This window comes from Berghia stephanieae, chromosome 3 (genome assembly GCF_034508935.2).
Source record: "Berghia stephanieae isolate SIO BIC M18660-M18661 chromosome 3, UCSD_Bste_1.3, whole genome shotgun sequence".
NCBI lineage: Eukaryota > Metazoa > Mollusca > Gastropoda > Nudibranchia > Aeolidiidae > Berghia > Berghia stephanieae.
Genome location: NC_088362.1, coordinates 32,297,590 through 32,317,589, shown reverse-complemented (window position 1 = coordinate 32,317,589; position 20,000 = coordinate 32,297,590). Strand labels below are relative to the sequence as shown.

Genomic DNA, 20,000 nt, shown 5'->3' with positions numbered 1-20,000 from the left:
TAGTGGATATTGCGCTATATAAAGCTCTTTATTTTTGGTTTCATCGTAATGAATGTGACGATTTTCCTGTGGATGGTAAGGAGAGGGTTAACTGTTATGTCTCTGTCGGAAGAAAATTGCAATATCGCATATTAGGACAGACGTCATGATTCGTCTTACATCTTAAGTGTAGTTGTAGACTAGGGACCCCTTGTCATCATCATCATCATCATCATCATCATCATCATCATCATCATCATCATCATCATCATCATCTTCTTCTTCTTCTTCTTCTTCTTCTTCTTCTTCTTCTTCTTCTTCTTCTTATTCTTCTTCTTCTTCATCATTGTCATCACCATTATCATCATCATCATCATCATCATCATCATCATCATCATCATCATCATCATCATCACCATCATCATCATCATCATCATCACCATCATCATCATCATCATCATCATCATCATCATTATCATCATCATCATCATCATCATCATCATCATTATCATCATCATCATCGTCGTCATCATCACCATCATCATCATCATCTTCCTCATATATATATATTTGTGTGTGTGTATGTGTGTGTGTGTGTGTGTATCAAGACATATTAAGCTATTAATCGTTTATCTTTAGCCTTTTAAACAGCAAAACACTTCACCTCCTTCAGAAACTTTGAATAAACTATTAACTCCCCATATAAGGTGTACATTGTTCATGATATAGATAGACACATACTTTGTCCTCCTTCAAGAGCAGCGAGGATAATTTATGATTTATCTACGCTTTCCTTTCTTATTCATTCTTTCATTGAAGTTGCGGCAGTACGTGTTAACAGCGCGACACGCGCCATAGAGCAAGCACCTCGATATTTGCAGATCTTAGCTAACCAAACAGTCATTGTTTAGGAACAAATAAAAATAAAACAATATTAACCGCTTCAATAAAAGAACGAAATTAATACCGACTGCAAAACGTTTCGGACTCAAAACCCTTCTTCAGTAAGCAACAATAATAATGAAAGCATACTTAGAAACTGGATAGAGAGCAGAGAAATATTTCTGTGCTATTTATTTAATAATAATAATAATAATAATAATAATAATAATAATAATAATAATAATAATAATAATAATAATAATAAAATAATAATAATAATAATAATAATAATAATAATAAAAACAATACTACTACTACTACTACTACTACTACTACTACTACTACTACTACTACTACTACTAGTACTACTACTACTACTACTACTAATAATAATAATAATAATAATAATAATAATAATAATAATAATAATAATAATAATAATAATAATAATAATAATAATATGGTTTTAATATAGAGCCTTACCCGTAAATCAACAAGCTCAAAGCGCTTAACAGTAACGTGGCTACTTTCACTCAAATGTACAACCACTCAAACATGCAATGTGAAACAGAGCAATATTATAATTCTACTGTGTTACATATTAAAAAGAAATTTGGCTTCTAAGTACGATTTTATTGCTTTTGTTGTTGGCTGAACATGGTTTTTGACCCGGGAAAAAAACGAGCCTTGATATAGTGCAATATCCACTAAACGTGCTCAAAGCTCTTTAAAGCAGGTGTTCCTGACCAACAGTAACACGTAACATGTAGAACGAGACATGACGCCTGTCAGGCGATATTACAATTTTTTTAAACCGACATAGGCAACTCTGTTAACTGCCAGGCACTCATTTTACACCTGAGTACGGTGAGAGAATGTGAGTAAAGAGCTTTTTCGATCCAAGGAACCAACTATGCGCCGAGCGATTCTCGAACACGGGACCTTATGACCATTAAAGCGATTGTCATACCACTAGACCCCATAGCCGCACAAAAAAAAACAACAACCCAGAAACGTTCCGTGCTTGGTATTTTGGTCGGTTTCTGTTTGTTTTGACTTTTTGGGGGTTTTTTTTGTTTGTTTGTTTGTTTGTTTGTTTTTTGGGGGGGTTTTAAAAAAAATATTTGGTTTCTTTTTAAAGCTGTTGTATTCATTTTTGTTCATTACTTTTTACAGTCCACAGAAGCTCAATATCATATGCGTTGTTAGGACACGCTTAGAGAGAACGTAGAATCGAATGTAATAAAAACAATTTACAAAAGACCAAAATATGATCAATTGATTGAAGAAAGTGAACGTCAATGAATTTTAAAGGTTTTTAATTGATAATATCTCTCTTTGCGGTTCTATTTAATTTGTAAGGAAAATAATTGTTTGGTTAAAACTGAATCTGTTCTAATTGTTAACGATCAAAATAGGGAAAGGGCATTGATCGAATATATCACAAACAATCTGTGAAAGCTGTGACCTGTCTTGTCATACAATGACAAAAAAACACATTATTCTACCAATCTCCTTAAATAGTAACGCGTAATGATATCATGTTTACAATGAATAATTTGCGACGTCAGATTATCATACGTTAAATTTCACTAAAATTAGATTTTAAAAAAAAGAATTATCATTTAAATATTTTTGAAAGTGTCTTTTACTCAGAGATGACGAAATCGACATGGATTGAGGGGTAGAATAAAAGATTTCTTACACTCTTGCGTTTTGGAATTTGAAATTTGCTCTCAACACGCACTCGAATACGTTTTGAATTCCAAAAGGGAAGAGTGTAAGAAATTTCTAATATTTTGCCTTTTAGCAAGAAAATATTTCTCCCGTATATCGATAGATTAAAATCATTCCATCTTGTCAAAAGGTCTTAAAGCCATAAGTTATATGGCAGGGTTGAATGGGGAGAAAGGGTGGGGGTGGCGGGGAGGGGGGCAGGGAGCAATAGCTCATTTGGCAGAGTACTTGCTTCACAAGCAAAGGGACCGATTTCGAGAAATTGGAGGACTTTGGAATATCCTATTGAACAACTAAGAGATACTAGAGGACGTTGGGAGTTCCTATTGAACATCTGAGAGATACTGAGGACGTTGGGAATATCATATTGGACTTCTAAGAGATACTGGTTAACATTGAGAGTTCCTATTGAACATCTGAGAGATACTGGAGGACGTTGGGAATATCTTGTTGAACATCTAAGAGATACTGGAAGACGAAGGGCGGAATTCCTGTTGAAAATTTAAGAGATACTGGAGGACATCATTAGTTTTTATGGTACATTTGAGAAATATTAGAAGATATTCGAGGTTCCTATAGAACATGATGTTGTTGTTGTTGATGCCGGTTTGTTTGTTTGTTTTTTGTTTGTGTGGGTTTTTTTTTTTTTTTGGGGGGGGGGGGGGGTTCTCGATTACTACGATGTTACTAGTGTGCATTTGTGTGAGTGTGTCTATGTCAATATTGTATTGTTATAAATGTGTAACCAAATGACAAATTGCCACTTTTTTTAGGACAATAAAGATGTATTATTATTATCTTAGACAGACTGAAAGGAGAGATTTCATGGATTATCTTATAGATATTGGATGATTTTGAGAGCGAATTAGTCTCACCTATGTGAAATTTACACATCACATAATAAGATAACTCTAATTTAATTTATTCACAAAATTGTAGTTTGATATAAAACATATTAACAAAAGAGCAAAATCTAGGCCCTATGTCTTGCAAGATGAAAGGAAACTTTACGATAAAGGCTTTGGTGTGATGCGGTGCGTGGTTGATCAATCAATTGTCACATACCCACCATAAGTAATGTGTCAGTATTAATAGTACTATTTATTGTGAATAACATCACCTTTTGTTCGTCTTTATATGTGACCCAATGTCTCAAAACGATATTAAGTCGGGATGATTAAGATGCTGAAAACTGAATTTGTAGCCAGAAAATCAGACTTGCGTTGAGTTTATATGCTTTATTGAGGAGAATGAATATCATATTTTAGAGTGCTAAATACAAATAATTCATATTTTTGACCAGTTCAACTTTAATTTGACTTTTTAGCATCTGGTTCATCCCGACATCATACCGTTTTGAAACATTGGGTCACATATTAGAGACAAGAAGAGAAAGACGATAGAGTGAGAAAATAAATAACAGAGATAGATATAACATAATCTAATACATCCCTCTGATTGGAAAACCCTATCATTTCTTAGTAAATACGTAATCGTTGAAAAATAAAATGCTTCAAACGCGTTGTGTGATTGGAGACGATAAAAATAACTCGTTTAATAAAAATATAAAGAGATGAAAGAATCGTATAATAGCTTACATGTGTGGGTGTGCCTATATATACATACATACATATATATATATATATATATATATATATATATATATATATATATATATATATATATATATATCAATTATGTCTTTTGCGCCACGACATCATAAGATATCGTCGCCTATGCATTCCACGAAGGAATATAGATAACTAATCAAACAAGATGTCTGATGACAACAGGAATCACCCATGTTGTCCAAGTGAGAAAATTGGGGGTTAATAATCTTGCTCAAGGAAAAAAAACGAAAGTGCCTGAAGCGGGGCTCGAACCCGGGTCAAAAGGGCCACAGTGCAATGCCTTAACCACTCGGCCACTTCGCCCCCCGTTATATATATGCACATCCCCACATGTATGCTATATTATGTTATATCTATCTGTTATTTATTTTCTCACGCTATCACATATATATATATATATATATATATATATATATATATATATATATATATATATATATATGTGTGTGTGTGTGTGTGTGTATGTGTGTATGTATGGGAACGTTCCCATTTTTTGATCCTCAAATATCTGCAATCAACCTATTTGTGATTTCTATATAAAGAATGTCCCAAAATGATTCGTTCCATAAAAAGTACCACTGTTAGACCTTTTTAATTACTCCCCAGGTGGCCAGTTCGGATTACCTCTGTGATTTTCCAATTAATTGATTCCAGAACTGATTGGAATTAATACGGCGTGTAACATTCAAAGACTGCCAGGTGACAAAACGGTAAATATAAGTGTGTCGGTGAATGGCGTGAGAAACAAGCTGACCTATTCCTAAAATAACTTACGCTCGAAACGCCGATAATCTGATGGCAGATTTGTTATAATTTTAAGAAGTAGGATTCAATATTCTGATGTCACGTCCGCCCAGCAACCAGTAGCTTGGCTCTAAATAAAGAAAATCGGTATTTTTTAATCTTCATGCTGGCTAGAACTTTTTCACATGTCATGTGATTAGAATAAAAGTCAAAACATGATCAGATTTATAATGTTTTTCTCCTATGGACACACTTTTATGCTCGTTAGAGAAGTATTTCATAAGGGCGCCAGCCATTGTTCCGATAGTTTAGAGCCAGCTTCTATGCGTCATTACGAGGGAACTGACGTCACGACCTATTAAGGAGCAGGCACCGTTGTAATATAAAGAACTGAACAAGTGTGTCTGAAAGGTGCCAGACAAAACAAGGAAGAAAAATACAAGAAAAAAAAAAAAAGAAAACATCCAAAAAATCAGTCGACTTCGAATGCGGATCGAACCTCAGACCTTCTGATTACGGTAAGTTTATCAACTGTTGACTCAAATGGTTATATATAAAATCTGCTGCGGCATAATGATCGGTCCTTAACTTGACCTCGGCCTTGAGAATCGCTATCTGGCCACCCTGTTGCAAGATTCAATTGCGCGCTCCTACAAACGTCATTACCGGACCGATTTTGATCGCTGATGGCTCAAAAGATTCCTCTCGATCTATGCTAATTTCTACAATACAAATATATAAGTAATAGCTTTCATTTATCCGCAAATACTACGGGTTCTCAATTAGTCTTTTTATAAGTCAAAAAGACCGGCAAATATTTGCAGTGGAAATATTTATTTTCCTTCATAATGATTTCTCTAAAAGAACATTTGTCTGTTTAATTATCTATATAGGTGTCTGTCTGCTTGCCTGTCTGCCAGTCAGCCTATCTGGGTGTCTGATGATCGATTTTACTGTCTATCACCTTTTTTTCTTCTTTCTCGAGTTCTATACAAATACTTCTGTTAAACAGGTAGTGTTAAATAGCCATTATGATTCTGTGTCCAGCAAACACACACACACACACACAACCACACATAAACACACACACACACACACACGTATATATATATAGTTGAGTCCGTGGAAAAGGCTCTTTACTCACACTCTCTCACCGTACTCAGGTGTAAAATGAGTTCCTGGCCGTTAACAGTGTTGTCTCTGTCAGAGAAAAAAAATTGTAACATCGCCTAGCAGGCGTCATGTCTCGTTCTACTTGTTTAGTGTTGGTGTTGGTCAGGGGCCCTTTGATAAGCGCTTTGAGCACGTTTAGTGGATATTGCGATATATAAAAGCTCAAATTTAAGTATAACATTTCGCGTCGGTTTGAGAGTATTTTCATTACAACTATGAGGCCATACTAATTTGGGCTATCAGACCTGCATACTGCAGATCTGTACACGCTAATTATAACTAAATTGGACGCACATTATTCTAGACTTGTAGATCGACATACCTACAGACAAACAGACAGACGGTAAGTAAGACATGTGTAATAAATTTGAAATGGACGGGGGGGGGGGGGGGGGGGGGGGGGGGGGGGGTGCGTTTTGTTGTCATATTTGACAGCCCCTACACGATGCAGAACAAGGGAGCTGACACGTCTAACACCCTTCTCTTATTCTGGCGAGGGGAGTGGGAGTGGGAGTGGGGGAGTGGAGAGGGAGAAGTAGTCTTCTGTTTTTTTCTATAAACATTGCACCATTATTGATGATATGTGTTTAGGTAAAAAGCCCACAACACCCGCCATCGGATATGACGTACCGACACACAAAACTAAGTGTAACCTTATACGTTTATAGTTAATGTCTGATTGGTGTGATTGAGTGAGAACTTCGTTGTCGTTTTTTAAAATGTCTGATAGTAAAAATTATACAAACAACAGGGTGGGAATAGAGAGGCTTCGGATGGGAACAGTACAAACAATGGACATTTCGGTACAAACCCTTCGTCAGCAAAACAATAAAAAAAAATGGTCTAGTGGTATGACGCTGGCCTTCGGACCGGAATTTCCAGGGTTCGAAACAGTGCTCTAAGCGGCGCATAATTTTGAGTCCTTGATAAAGGCTCTTTACTCAAAGTTTCTCATCGTACTCAGGTCTAAAATGAGTACCCCACCGCTAACAACATTGTCTCTGTCTGAAAAAAAATTGTATAATATTGCCTATCAAGCGTCATGTCTCGTTCTATATGTTAAATGTTGCTGTTGACTGGTTACCCTTTGTAAAGCACTTTGAGCACGTTTAGTGGATATTGCGCTATATAAAAGCTCAAATACTTTTTTAAAATGTTCTTTTTTAAAGAAATGACCTTCCGCCACTACATAATAAGATACCGTCACCTAGGCATTCCACGAAGGAAAATAAATAATTCATCAAACAAGATGTCTGATGTCAACAGGAATCATCCATGTTGTCCAATTGAGCAAAGTGGGGGTTAAAAATCTTGCCCAAGGAAAAAGAAGTGAAAGTGCCTGAATTTCCTACCTGCGAATAATTCTTGTTTACAGCAACGAAGTCTGTTTTAGTAAAAAGCTAACAGTCCAAAAGTAGCATGGACTTCCAATATAATATTTGTTACCTGGGTAAACAATGCCCTTTAAAAAAAAAAAAAGCGCTTTGAGGTTTCGACGAAAGGGCCTATAGAATTATGCTTATTATTATTAATTACTACTACTACTACTACTACTACTACTACTACTACTACTACTACTACTACTACTACTACTACTACTACTACTACTACTACTACTACTACCAGGGGCGGTTGGTCACATTGTATTTAAGGCGGCACAAATCCGAAATACAGAATCAAATTTTATTGGTCTAGTTAATTTAACTTAATTTGACCTACTTTGTATGTGTGTGTGTGTGTATGTGTGTGTGTGTGTGGAGGGCGGTATTGCAATTGTTTGCATATGTGCGTGTATTTGTGTGTGCGTGTATGTGTGTGTGTGTGTGTGTTAGAATATTAACGAGACATACTCACAAAAGAGCATCAATTATCTTGGACAAAACTTGTCTGTTAACTTTCACCTGTTCATTATAACGACTCACAGACGCAGCATGTCCTGTTTCCAACTGATTTCTTATATCTACAACGTTGAAAAGTTTATATTTAACAGCATCTGTGACATGGCTATTTGATTCAGAATGTTTCTTCAGTGCCTGAGAGATGTGCGCAATATCACTGAATCCTCCTGTTGTCCGTTATAGCATACATCACCAAAAATCAAGCAATAAAAACAATGAAGCGTTCTACGGCTTTCACTGGCAGTAAGCCATTCAACATTTTAAAAATAATCATTATTAAATCGGCGCTGTCTCCTCGGAGTGTTAGAAACTAAGTTAAATTAATTCACTGGTTTGTGTGGACCTAAATCTTTCACCACTATTTTCTCTTGAGGGGATAAGTGTCGGAATTGATTATCAATTAAAAAATCAACATGATTCATGATTGGTTACAAATTACAGAAATAACTTTTAAAATAAAATGATTCAAGATAAAAACAAGTATGTTTCATAAACAATGACAACAGCGATAATACATTTTCTCTGAATACGAACGGTATGACACACAACTTTAGAATAATAGAATTCAAAAATCCACATTTAATTCCAAACCCAAAGCACTTGTTAACTTCACACACAATCAGCGACATCTTTATAATTATACTATTATTAGACAATGCACACAATACAAGTTGAGTAGGGATCGTTGGGAGTGTGCGGGGATGAAGGACTCCGTGGGGTTAGGGATTTTTATTTATAGTACCATGGGGCTCTTCTCGGTGCATACTTTGTTTACTGTTCTTTTTTATATTTAATATATATTTAAGCAAAACAAACAATGATGAAATATATATTTATTGCCACTCTCTTCATCCGTATATCTAAGTGAAGCAAAGCCTCTTCTTTCAGTGATAAAACTGATATGGTTTTAATTTATCCCAAGTAGGACCTCAGGGCGTGCATCGCTAGATTGTAGTGTCGAGCGGAAGTCTCGATGATACCTCAAGTCATCGGCCACCAACACTCAAAACTTCCCGAACTCGATGACCAAGGAAAAGTCGGGAATTCCCGAGAAGTAGCACTTCAACTGAGCTTTGGATGGCTTTTTTGTATTAAAACTTAAAATACATTAAATAAATTCACTTTGTATAATAATAAAACATTGATACCTATAACCATTTTGATCTATTTACGACGTTTGTGTTTTGTTAGCTGTTTAAAATATGATATAACGTCAATACGCAATACCAATGACTAGGTATTGAATGAAAGCACCGATGACTAGAGCGATGCTCGAGACTTTTTTGGGTCTCGAGACTCAAAAAAGCATCGAGACGCAAAAAAGTCTCGAGCTTCGCTGGAATCATCGCCGACGAGAGAGGGGTGAACAATGCAGATAGTACACATTGTTAGTAACGCGTGCGTCGCTCGCGCAGTATAGTCTCGAGACTGGGGACTCGGGACTCAATACGAGAAGCATCGACGACCAAGATTCTCGAGACGAGAAAAGCATCGAGAACTAAGTGGAGGTCGGGAAGTTCTCAGTCGTCAATGACCTGACTTCTCAAAACCTAAAGCATCGTTGACCTTTTGGTGACCCGGATGCCCTCCCCTACTAGATTGGCCGTCTTGGCCTAATTATTTTAGCAGTGAAAGACAATAGTTAGTTGGGGAGGGAGGGTGGAGGGAGATTGGGGAGTGGTAACTAACTTTCTTCAAGGTACAACGGAGTATAGGATAACAACAAGATATGAAGTGAGTAGAAAAGTGCCAGAAGACAATAGAGAATAAAAAAAATTTTTCGCGGCGGTGGTGGGGTTTGAACCTGCGACCTTATTGGTACGACAACTCCGCCTGGCAGGTGAGAGCGTGGCTCTACCGTGTGAGCTATCCACGAACACAGAAAAATATTCGTTTCAAACCCAAAGTCATTTCTAGATCCCTCTCTCACCCACTTCTTGAGATCGCCGATTCGTTCACCACCATCGCGAAGAAATTTTGACCAGCAGTTAAGCTTAATAGCCAATATTCTCATCACAAACATATAACATAGAAACGATTGAGACATTGAGTATGCTCCGGTGTATGGGGTGAATTTTTAATTCAGAAAAGTGAGTGGAGCAGGCACTTATGTTGGTAACAACAAGATATGAAGTGAGTAGAAAAGTGCCAGAAGACAATAGAGAATAAAAAATTTTTATAGGATAAGGACAGGACGGCCAAACGAAGACTGGCTCATATAAACAAAAAAAAAACGTCCCCACCACACCACACCCTCCGCTCATTGTCACCCCGCGCAGGCAACGGGGGAAAGATGAAACGTGCCGATTTGACGCTACCTTCGCGGAGCGACGCACGAGTCATCAAATATTAAATTCAAAACAAAAAGCAGTATGTGCTAAATTTTTAATTTTATCAAAATTTGAAAATTGAAGTTTTTTGTTTGGCTGACATGTTAATCTACGGAAAATATAGGGCGGCACAAAACAACTTCGCTCTATTGACCGACCGCCAGTGACTACTACTACTACTACTACTACTACTACTACTACTACTACTACTACTACTACTACTACTACTACTAATACTAATACTACTCCTACTACTACTACTACTACTACTACTACTACTACTACTACTACTACTACTACTACTAATACTACTACTACTACTACTAATACTACTACTACTACTACTACTACTACTACTACTACTACTACTACTACTATTACTACTACTGCTACTCCACCTCCTCCTCCTCCTCCTCCTCCTCCTTTCGTATACTTCACACCTGCAAACAATGTTTGTTTACAACAAAGACTGTTTCAGTAGTTAGCTGACAGTCCACGAATAGCAGGGTTTTTTTTTAGATTCCTAATGTGGGTGGCCGAAATTGTTTATTATTAACGCCAACTGGTCAAACCGGCCATAGGTCTTTGTGGATGGATGACTGAGCGACTGACTGACCGACCATCGGTTGAAAGGATATGGAATGCACACAAAATGTAAGATAGGCAGAGAGAGGCGTTTACGTGAGGAAATCAGATTTTGTTGATGCCGACACAATTTCAACTGTCTTTTTTTTTCCTAAAAAATTACCAAATATGATGGTTAAGATTGTGCTATGATTTGTTTTGTCCTGTTGAAGGACTTGACCTCACTAGACTCAAGGATGAATGAGCATCCCGCTATAATACTTAGGTATGTTAAATATTTGAGTTTCAGTGACGTTCTTAATAGACAAGTAGGTTTTGTTATGACGCCGATACGTTTTCAGCTGTCTTTGTTCCTAAAAACAAAATCCAACTATGATGTATTAGGTTTTGTTTTGTACTGTTGAAGCACCTGACCTCACTAAACTCAAGCGTGGGTATGTTAGATAGTTGAATTTCAGTGACGTCATCGATAGATAAATTTGTTCTGTCATCATGGCGGCATGTTTTGAACTGTCTTTGTTTCTATTAACAACAGCTGTGATGTTTTAGTTTGCGTGTTTTGTACTGTTGAAGTACATGGCCTCACTAGACTCAAGGATGAATGAGAGTCCCGCTAAAATACTTAGGTATGTTCGAAATTTATGTTTCAGTGATAGATAACTAGGATAATTTGTAATTATGCCGACATGTTTTCAACTGTCTTTGTTCCTCAAAACTTATCAGCTATGATGGGTAAAGTTGTGTGTTGCCCTGTTGAAGCACGACCTCACTAGACTCAAGGATGAATGAGCATTCCGCTATAATACTTGGGTATGTTAGATATCTGATGGTTCAGTGACGTTTTTGATAGATAACTAGTTGTTTTTTTTTAAATTATTATGTCCACACATTTTCAACCGTCCTTTTCCTGAAATAATAATTCCAACAGTGATGTATTAGGTGTTTCTTTTGCTCTGTTCAAGCACTTGTCCTCACTATACTCAAGGATGAATGAGCATCACGTCCCGCTATGATACTTGGATATGTTAGGTATTTAAATTTCACTGACCATAGCCCACCTGTAAAATAGATTCTTGAAGAGAAACAAAAGTGTTACAAAAGGAATGTGAGTTATTGATGTGTGGCTATGTGGTCTTGTGGTATGACACTCGCTTTTGGACCGGGAGGTCCTGGGTTCGAGCCTCGCTGGGCGCATAGTTGAGTCCTTGGAAAATGCTCTTTACTCACATTCTCTCACTGTACTCAGGTGTAAAATGAGTACCTGGCCGTTGACAGTGTTGTCTCTGTCCGAAAAAATGTAATATCGCCTAACGGGCGTCATGTCCCGTCCTACACGTTAAGTGTTTCTGCTGGCCAGGGGCCCTTCGTAAAAACGCTTTGAGCACGTTTAGTGGATATTGCGCAATATAAAAGCTCACTTTAAAAGCTCATTTTTAAAGTGACTGATATGTGACAATATATTAAATTTTGAGCGCCTAAAGCATCACGTCATATCATCGCTTTGACTCGATGGGTTATATAAGGCCCATAGACATGGAGTTTATCTCGGGTTCTATAACGTTAAATGAACGATAGCAATTGCTTGTTATCTAAGCATAAGACGCTAGTCTGTCACAATGTACTTTCCACTAGATCGAATACACCCAGATACCCAAAATCACTGATGGGTCAGGAAAAATGAAACAACCCCGCCAAACTAAACTGAACAAAACAAAAACAAAAACAAACAAAAATATCATTGGCTTGACACGGAATCGATCACGTCCGACGTGAACTTATTTGCAGGTCTGATAACCCAATTCCTGATGGGCTCATTGTTATAATGGAAATTTTAAAAAAATGACGCAAAATATTTTCCATTACAACAATGTTAAACTAGGCCCATAAGTGGGTGGGTTCGGATATCAGACCGGCATATGTGTATACGTCGATCATGTCCAGTTTGCCTGCGAAGCGAGTGATCTATGAACTGAGTTATCGGGACAGCCGAAAGACCACAAAATCCGCACTATACTCTTCGAATCTCAAAATGTTTTGAAAAAAAAACCCCAACCATACCAGTATTCAGCAGTTAAGAATGGTTTTCCAAAACTCCGTATCTCCGTTTTCCCCCATTTTAAAAGATATTGAGGATTATTTCCCCTAAAATTTCTCATTCAATCTATCATTTTATCAATTTAAACTTCAAATTCACACAAATCTAGGGAAATTCTTACGCCATTTGGTGCTTAAAATAAAATTTACATTTCAACTTATCCCATAGTCTATCTAGATGGAAAATGTCAAAAAGTAGAAAAAATCGACTTAACGAGTATTGGAACCCACTCTTCATTTGAAGACGACATAAATAAATTTACATTGACAATTACACAAGAATGCACTCCGTGAACTGGCAATATGATAATAACAATGACAACAAAAAATTTCAATGTCCCGTAACATTATCAAACAATTCAGCGTCAAATTGTGCGGAAAAAAACGTTCAACAAGACACATCCTTAACAAATACGAATGTGGCTATAATGTTGTCTTGTGTGTGGTATGACACTCGCTTTCAGATCGGAAGGGCCTGGGTTCGAGTCTCGCTCCTTGGCGCATAGTTGAGTCCTTGAAAAAAAAGCTTTTACATTCTCACATTCTCTCAGGTGTAAAATGAGTACCTGGCCGTTAACAGCGTTGTCCCTGTCGGAAAAAATGTGTAATATCGCCTAACATGCGTCATGTCCCGTCTTACATGTTTAGTGTTGCTGTTGACCAGGGACCCATTGTAAAGCGCTTTGAGCACGTTTAGTGGATATTGCGCTATATAAAAGCTCAATCTTTAATTGAATACGACATAAATAATGTTACAATGACAATTACAAGAATGCACTACATGAACTGGCAATATGATAATAACAATGACAACAAAACTCTTCAATGTCAATTCACACTCCAGGCATCGTTGAGTTCAGACGATACAATATAGATAGAATGAAGTTGACGTTACTCGGGTCTTTGTCATTGTTTTTTTTTTATTTATTTATTTTTTTGTTGTTGTTGCTATCCACGTTTTTGAGTAATTGTCACTAAACTGTATCAATCAGACTATAAACGTTCAAGACTACACATAGTTTTGTGTGTTGGTCCGATATACTTCCGGATGGCAATGTTGCAAGCTTCTTAGCCAAGCTCATACTATCTATACTCCATTTCAATAAAAAAAAATTATTATCTTTTTCATCATTTATTTTTATTTTGTTTTCAACGTTTATTTATCTATTCTTGTGCTGACGAAAGGTTTGCACCTGAAACATCCAACGTCTATATTGTTCCCATCCGAAACCATTATCACTCTTTCGTTAGTATTTTCATGGTCCCAGGCTTCAGGCAGCCCCCACCTCTCTCTAATAAAATAAAATAACCCACCCTACCTCTACTATGTCCTGTAATCCTTAGAATCTGCCTATACATCCTGCTACTAAAACGCAGTGGCTATTTTTACAGTCCCATGAAGACGGTACTCAGATCTATTATTACAGTTCCATTTGTGACCCCTCGTCTCAAAACGGTATTATGTCGGGATAATTAAGATGCTCAAAATGCAATTTGTAGTCAGAAATATCATGCTTAAGTTGAGTTTATATGCTTTATAGAGGAGAAGGAATAGCATATTTACTGTGCTAAATACACACCTTTTATCTTTTTGACCAGTTTAACTTTAATTTGACTTTTTAGCATCTTGTCCATCCTGACATAATACCGTTTTGAGACGTTGGGTCACATTTGATTCTGCACTGGATTGTGGCGGATGCTGATCCAATTGAGATCCAAGACCTCTCCAAAATTCCATCGACAGAAAAGGACCTATCAATGCATGTCTTAGATCAGGAAGTTGACATTTCTGAGGCAAGGCAGTACTTCAGACTTCAGTGTGGAGTCCTGGGCCAAGGTGCTTGATTTAGTTAAGAGAAAAAGAAATCCCATGAATAGATTTGCAACATAATATGTAATGAATCATATGGAACAGTAAAAATAGACCTGGGTACCGTCTTTACGGGACTATAAAAAATATCCACTGCGTACTAAAATAGTTATGTCACCTTATGATTCAATATGTTTAAAGGTTTCAAAGTTTATTCAATCTTAGGTTTCGCAAATAAATCAACAATTTGATGACAACATACATGAAAGTGGAGAAAAAAGGTAAATGGAACCAAAAAATAGACTGATACCATTAATAACCACACAAAAATACAACAATCGTAATACCACCACCAATAATAATAATAATAATAATAATAATAATAATAATAATAATAATAATAATAATAATAATAATAATAATATGTAACCTATTCATTATTAGTCCTCCGTCGCAAAAGGGCTGGCTCTATACACACGTTCAATGAGTTTGGAACAGGAAGAGTAGAAGATGTGGCGTCAAGACCGACATATCTATCCTATTATTTTCCTTAAAGAAATGGTTCGCTACTTTTCCATAATTATAATTATAAATGTCGGTAATTTCAATCTAGTATGAATTAAATTTTGAAACATTGTAGCAATCGACAATGGGAGGGGGGGGGGGGGGGGGGGGGAGGGGGGGTGTTCTATTCAAAGGGCTTTCGTCTTGTCTATATTGCAGATGGTCTATAATTAACTCTTTATTTATCAGATGAAAGGTTTGTCAGTCTTGTAACGGATGGGGTCACAGGGTGTGTGAGAATGATGATGATGATAATAAATAACAATAATAATAATATAATAATAATAATAATAATAATATAATAATAATTATAATAATAAATAATAATAATAATAATATATATAATAATAATATAATAATAATAATAATAATAATAATAATAATAAATAATATAATAATAATAATAATAATAAAATAACAATAATAATAGTAATAATAATAACATAGATGATATTAACAATAATCATAATAATAATAAATAATAATAATAATAATAATAATAATAATAATAATAATAATAATAATAATAATAATAATAATAATAATAATAATAATAATAATAATAATAATAATAAAATAACAATAATAATAATAATAAATAGTAATAATAATAATAATAATAATAATAATAATAATAATAATAATAATAATAATAATAATAATAATATAATAATAATAATAATAATAATAATATAATAATAATAATAATAATATAATAATAATAATAATAATAATAAATAATAATAATAATAATAATAATAATAATAATGATAATAATAAAATAATAATAATAATAATAAAAAATAATGATAATAACAATAATAATAATGAGGATGATAATTATGATGATGATCATCATCATGCTGATTGTGATGGTAGTAATTGTACAGGTGGTGGTAGTTGTGGTTGAAATGTGATGATTATGATGACGACAACCACGACGACAATGATGTTGATCATGATGATGATAATGACAATGGTAATAGCCTTAATATTAATAACATCTCTTTTGTCAAAGAATAACTTACCTCTTCTACTCAGGTAAAAATATAGATATCCCTGAATGACAAGAACAACAACAACGATACATATCCATTTCACACTGTAGAAATCACAGTAAATAAAAACAAAAACATCTCTTTCAACAGATTTGAATATTATATAAAAACATCTCCTCAACTTCTTTCGAGATTAAAGTACCAAAAAAAAGTCAATAGTATTCCTTTTTAGAAGAAAAATCAACTCGTCATCACTAAAAATATTTCCAATTTGAACAAAAGTAATCAAAAAGAAATATTAAAAAATCAACATCAGAGAATGATAATAAATGTATAAAATCTGGACGTATTGTTTTTACAACAACGAAATATATAATTGTAAACATACAAATAGCTTGAGCGTTTTATAAGAATATTAGAATTTGTTATAATCGCACTCCGTGCACTTGATATTGGAAATGTAAACAACGCGCGAGTTCTTGCTTCAACTACAAAACTCCAATCAACCTACGCACTGCTTACTCTGCCGCCGGCTGGTTGGTAGCTCGCAAGACCAAAACACGAAAACGGACGCCAGCTATAATAATAGACTCTCGCGAGCGGAATAAAGTAAAATATAGGACTTTTTTCTTGTCACTGCGGATTGTCAAATCTTCTCACCGCCCGTTCCCCGTGCCTTTATATAATAATTGTTCTCTTTCTCACTACCCTCCCCTCCTCTTATCCACTCAAATTCTTATGTCTTCTCAAGAAGTGTTCTCCGATATTTGTTGTCTTTTAATTCTTTCAATATGGCGACACCATGTCATTTTGAATCGTTATCATATCAATATCAATGCTATATTTACAAACCTACTACAGAGAAAAGTTCTCATTGTATCAATGAAGGGGGTAAAATACGCAGAGGATGAAATGAAAGATTGCAAATTTACAAGAGCGAGAAAAAAATCCGCAAAAATTTCACTCCTTACATTCAATTTGTTTAAAAGTAGGCAGACAAGAAGAAGAAGAAGAAGAAGAAGAAGAGGAGGAGGAGGAGGAGGAGGAGGAGGAGGAGGAGGGGGGAGGAGGAGAGGAGGAGTGAAGAGAATAGAAGAATAAGTAGTAGTAGTAGTAGTGTAGTAGAGTAGTAGTAGTAGAAGTAGTAGTAGTAGTAATAGTAGTAGTAGTAGTAGTAGTAGTAGTATGAGCAGTAGTAGTACTAGTAGTAGAGAGTAGTAGCAATAGTAGTAGTAGTAATAGTAACAGTAGTAGTAGTAGTGGTAGTAGTAGTAGTAGTAGTAGTAGTAGTAGTAGTAGTAGTAGTAGTAGAAGAAGAAGAAGAAGCAGCAGCAGCAGCAGCAGCAGCAGCAGCAGAAGAAGAAGAAGAAGAAGAAGAAGAAGAAGAAGAAGAAGAAGAAGAAGAAGAAGAAGAAGAAGTTTTGGTGGAGAACATCAAGGGATGAACTAAGATGCCCCTGCCAGAGTTAATGAATGGAGATAAATGATCGACAGGCCTGGAGGAAACTTGTGACTTGTGTATCCCATACGGCTATGTGGTATGACACTCGCTTTCGGACAGTAAGGTCCAGGGTTCGAGTCTCGCTCTAAGCGCTCATAGTTGAGTCGTTGGAAAAAGGCTCTATACTCACATTCTCTCACCTTACTGTTTCTGTCTGAAAAATTGTAATATCGTATAACAGCCCTTCGTGTTAATTTTTGTTCTTGACTAGGGAACCCCTTGTAAAGCACGTTGAGCACGTTTAGCCTATATTGCGCTATATAAACCCCTGGCGGTGTCCGGGGTCCCTCAATTGAGAGGGTGCAAGATTAGCCCAACTCCAAACCTTCTTGTTGGGGGTTGTCGAAGGGTTAACACCCCTTCCGTAAAACTCAAATTGTTACAGAAACTCGGGCGGTCAAATCCTTTTTTTAACTTGAGCGACCGAAATTTTCTGTAATGACAGAATTTATGGATAAGACATGGAACAAGATTTTTTTTCATGAGCTCAGGATAGAGAAGGATGAAAACTGTTTGTCTGTAGCCTATACCCTGATCCAGGGTGAAAAAGGCAATGATGATGATGATGATGATGATGATGATGATGATGATGATGATGATGATGCGCTATATAAATTCTTAAGGGACCGAGCGCGTTCAATTTAGAGTGTCCTTCAGAGCCGTACCGCCCATCGGGCCGGACTTATATATACTTATATATCCCATTTTTATAGCGTGAAATAGTCAATAACAATTGCTTTCTACGTTTTGGATATGGCGCTGCTAGTCTATCGCAAAGAACTCTCTGCCAGATCAAACAGTCCCAGCTACCCAATCACCGCATGGTGGACAGGGGGGGGGGCGGGGGGTTGTCAGGAAAAAAAACAAACTACTCGACTTCCACCAAAAGTAATGTATTTTTCAGACGAGTGGTCACCTCTTGTTTTAAGCCACAAAACTCAAGTCAACTTTGGTCCTGGGGGCTTGATGCTTTAAAAGGCTATCGTCCATTTAGCCCCACAGACTACATCATTACTGACTACCGTTTGGATAGGATGACCCTAGCCTAATAAGGGGCAACGTGATTCAGCGGTACGGTCCTTGCTTAATATCCGAAAAGTACCTAGTTCGATCACACGCCGCTGCGCAGTGTGGCCTTGAACAAGTCACCTCGCCCCCGCTCAATTGGCGGCGCTGCACTGCTGCTGACACCTGGGTTATTCTAGTCTTCCCTTGGAATAGATCTTAAAGAACAATTTCCCCTTAGGGCTGAATAATAATTATGTTTATTATTTATTTAGTATTTTAATGCTCTAGAAGGCTATCTGTTTTCGTAATTAAATTTAAGCTTACATTCAGTTTCACATGGTTATTTATTTCTTCGAGCTTCGAGCAGCAACGTTTACATTACCCAGTATTCTTCTAGAAGGCTATCGTCCGTTTAGCCGCACAGACTGCATCATTGCTGACTACCGCTCTACCAACTGAGCTATCGGGACCCCCAATCTCGTTATAGTGTGGATCAAAAAAAAAAAAAATAAAATAAACAGAACATGAAAATCTCCAAGCAAATTTTGTACGGACACACAGGTTGAAATCGGGGCCGCTGCTATACCATTGACCCATGTTAAAAACTGAAATATAAACATTGTCATGCCATGTCTTTATGGCGCTAATTTCACGATGCTTGTCTGTCTACTCCGTCTGTCTGTTTTGTCCTATTGTGATGCATGCAATGCTATTGTAAAACATGTTCTCCCGTTGATTTTTGAATGACAACTCCGTAACATTTGCATTCAGATTTCGTGCAATAATATATCCAAATCATGGATATAATATGCTATTTAATTTAAGGCATAAGACTTCCCGCTGTTTTGGTTTAGAGTTTGCGAGTGGAAACATGATTCATTCATTAATTTAACCCGATATCAATATGAAGGCCGTTTTAACCTCTCCCTTCCCTCCTCGAAAACACATAAACAAACGAAGACGGAGTAAATTTACAAAAGATTGTTGTAGATTTCCTACTCTTGTTGTACACCAATAAATGTATCTACCAAAATAAAAGAACAAAAAAAAAAAGAAAAAAGAAAAT

General features: G+C 36.1%; 1 protein-coding gene across 1 annotated transcript in view; it reads right to left on the bottom strand.

The window, feature by feature from the left end:
* The window catches only part of LOC144967551 (uncharacterized), an 80,292-nt gene extending 63,363 nt beyond the window's left edge, over positions 1-16,929 (bottom strand). The window contains exon 1 of the mRNA XM_078904947.1: positions 16,456-16,929. The gene's annotated coding sequence lies outside the window, so the exon portion shown is untranslated. The remainder of the gene's footprint in view (positions 1-16,455) is intronic.
* Positions 16,930-20,000: the final 3,071 nt, after the last annotated feature.